Below are 2465 nucleotides of genomic sequence, written 5' to 3'. Positions count from 1 at the left end.
TTAATGCTTTAGAGACTTAAGTTTGATTATAGGCTTTGAGGAAGGTACCTACCAAGAAAGGCAAGAGGAGAGCTAATTGATTGAATCAGATACTACAAAGGAATAATATCAGGAGCACAAGACATGAGATTTAACCACCTTTTTTTTTTTGAATAAGATTAATTTTATTTTATACTTCAAAATAGTTCAGGAGAGAATTTATAAGCCCTAACATTCTTTTTTAAAAAATTTTTTATTGTTATGTTAATCACCATACATTACATCATTAGTTTTTGATGTAGTGTTCCATGATTCATTGTTTGTGCATAACACCCAGTGCTCCACGCAGAACGTGCCCTCTTTAATACCCATCACCAGGCTAACCCATCCCCCTACCCCCCTCCCCTCTAGAACCCTCAGTTTGTTTTTCAGAGTCCATCATCTCTCATGGTTCGTCTCCCCCTCCGATTCCCCCCCTTCATTCTTCCCCTCCTGCTATCTTCTTCTTCTTCTTCTTTTTTCTTAACATATATTGCATTATTTGTTTCAGAGGTACAGATCTGTGATTCAACAGTCTTGCACAATTCACAGTGCTCACCATAGCACATACCCTCCCCAATGTTTATCACCCAGCCACCCCCTCCCTCCCACCCACCCCTACTCCAGCAACCCTCAGTTTGTTTCCTGAGATTAAGAATTCCTCATATCAGTGAGGTCATATGATACATGTCTTTCTCTGACTTATTTCACTCAGCATAACACCCTCCAGTTCCATCCACGTCGTTGCAGATTTAACCACCTTTTCTGTCACTGAAAGCCTATCAGTTAGAATTAGTCTTAGGTACACATAATAAAAAGTCAAAATAATTATACCTTACATAGATAGCAGATAATTTGTCTCCCGTACTGCAAACAAGTCTGAAGATAGGTACTCTTGAGACCCAAGTTCCTTTTTACCTTTTGCTCTTTACGTTTTTAAGGTCACCTCATGGTCCAAGATGTCTGCTGGAAGTCTAGCCATCTCAACTGAGTTCCAGGGAAGCAGAAAGAGAAAAGAGGAAAGGAAAAAAGAATTGACCTCCCAGCTGAGTCCAGCTCCTTTAAGGCACTGTCCTGAAACCCCACCTAAGGATTTCTGTTTACTTTTTTACTGGCCACTTCTAGGTGTAAGGAGGGCTGAGGAATGTATCCCTAGATTTTGCTTCTATAAAAATAAGGTTCTGGGGCGCCTGGGTGGCTCAGTTGGTTAAGCGACTGCCTTCGGCTCAGGTCATGATCCTGGAGTCCCAGAATCGAGTCCCACATCGGGCTCCCTGCTCAGCGAGGAGCCTGCTTCTCCCTCTGACCCTCCCCCCCCATCATGTACTCTCTCTCTCTCATTCTCGCTCTCTCAAATAAATAAATAAATCTTAAAAAAAAAAAGTAAGGTTCTGTTAGTAAGGAAGAAGAAACTGGATATTGGGTAGAGAAGTAGACGTTTCTGTCCCAAAAGGAAAGGACGTACAAGGATTTACAGATTAAGATATGTTTTTTTTTTTTTTGATGCAAGAAAAGGAAATTGAATTGGTTAATGTTGAATAGACTTGTAATTTCTGTGAATGTCTGCAGCAAGGTCATCACTGGAGAAAGAGGATATCCACAGAGACGCTGAGAATGGTGGACAAATTTGCAACAGTGTTATGAGAAAATGAAGGGAACAGCAGCTGACCAGACTAGCATATAAAAGAACGTTGAGCAGTGCTAAGGGCTTAGCAGGAGTTGGAGATCATTAATTGGTCTTGGTATAAAACCGAATAACTGTGGGATTTTCTGTTGCAGTGTTCAGCAAGTAGGATACAGGAGCATGGTTAAATTCATTTCACATTGTGTGCGTGCTGGGTGTGGGGGTTGCATAAGCCAGAAAGACTCAAGGGAGGGAAAAATTATTTTGGCAGAAGTGGACAAAGAAGGCCTAGAGAAGGTGTGGGATTTTTATTCAGACCTCAAAATGCAGGCAGAAGTCTGTCGGGAGGGGAAAGAATATTAAGCAGAGGAATGAGACAGGAGGTGGGATCAGAGGTGGGAATGGAGAAAGCATGTTAGAAGACACAGTAAAGCAACCTGGCTGAGTGGGAGAGCTACAGAAAGGCCCCCATGGAAGGAGGGTGTGGAAAGGGCACATCTGACAAAGGGCAGGTAAAGTACAAACTCTCTAGCCTCAAAGTCCAAGTTATATGTTCCAGGCAGTGGGGATCTGATGAAGGTTATTGTGCAGGAGAGTGATTTAAGAAGGTGAAAGTTTGGCAGTCTGCTCCATCCAAGGATGGGAGGGAGATTGGCTGCAGGCAGGAGAACTGGTCTAGGAGGCTGACATTCAGGAAACAGAGGAAAGGGGGTTAGAGGCAAGGGACAGAAAGTCACCCCCACTGTGCTCCCAGTACTTCTCACACTGCAGAATTCTTGTTCTCAAATGTGAGTGACTTGCACAGTGTTTCTGTCACCCCATG

The sequence above is a fragment of the Callorhinus ursinus genome, unplaced genomic scaffold (assembly GCF_003265705.2).
Source record: "Callorhinus ursinus isolate GAN/ISIS: 27379988/994484 unplaced genomic scaffold, GSC_fseal_2.0 scaffold6, whole genome shotgun sequence".
Lineage (NCBI taxonomy): Eukaryota > Metazoa > Chordata > Mammalia > Carnivora > Otariidae > Callorhinus > Callorhinus ursinus.
The sequence above is the reverse complement of the archived record's forward strand: the minus strand, read 5'-3'. Positions refer to the sequence as shown.